A 632-nucleotide genomic window follows, 5' to 3' on the forward strand; every position below is an offset into this window, starting at 1 on the left:
TTATTGCGACCAGATCATCATGACGTGTCACTCTGGTCGCTTTCCCGCTATCGGAAGCCTCGCCTTTGAACGGAAGGGGGGTAAGGTGTTATTCTTCAATTTCGGCATCAGTAGCTTCTAGTGCGGGTCCTGTTTCGACGCCATCGGCTGCATTAGGTTCGTAAGTCAGGATTTCAGCCGGGGAGTTCAGCTAGGGACGAAGGTTCGTTGTTAAGTCTGTGACCGATCTAATTTGCACTCATATGTAATGAAGTTAGAATGCCAAAATACTTAAGACAATTAGATATTGGATTTTTCCTCTCTTTAGATTTTCCAATTGTCATCCGCTAGCACTATTTTGTATGCAAATGTTATGGAGTTCAGAATCTGTAATACTTTCGACAATAAGTTTAAGTTTGTTTCTTCCCGTTACATCATCTCAGTGCCATCCCCTCGTACACCCTTTTATATCAAATATGTATTATTTTCATACCATTATCTCTCAAGTGCAAGCAAGCTAGTAATTCTTTTTTTCTTGCCTGCCAATTTTATCAATATTAATAAATTTGTTTCCAAATAACCTTCACGCTTCGATTCCATCATACTACAAGTTACACAGTGTACTACAAGATCATTGCTCTCGTACGTTAGGT

This window comes from Macrobrachium rosenbergii, chromosome 21 (genome assembly GCF_040412425.1).
Source record: "Macrobrachium rosenbergii isolate ZJJX-2024 chromosome 21, ASM4041242v1, whole genome shotgun sequence".
Lineage (NCBI taxonomy): Eukaryota > Metazoa > Arthropoda > Malacostraca > Decapoda > Palaemonidae > Macrobrachium > Macrobrachium rosenbergii.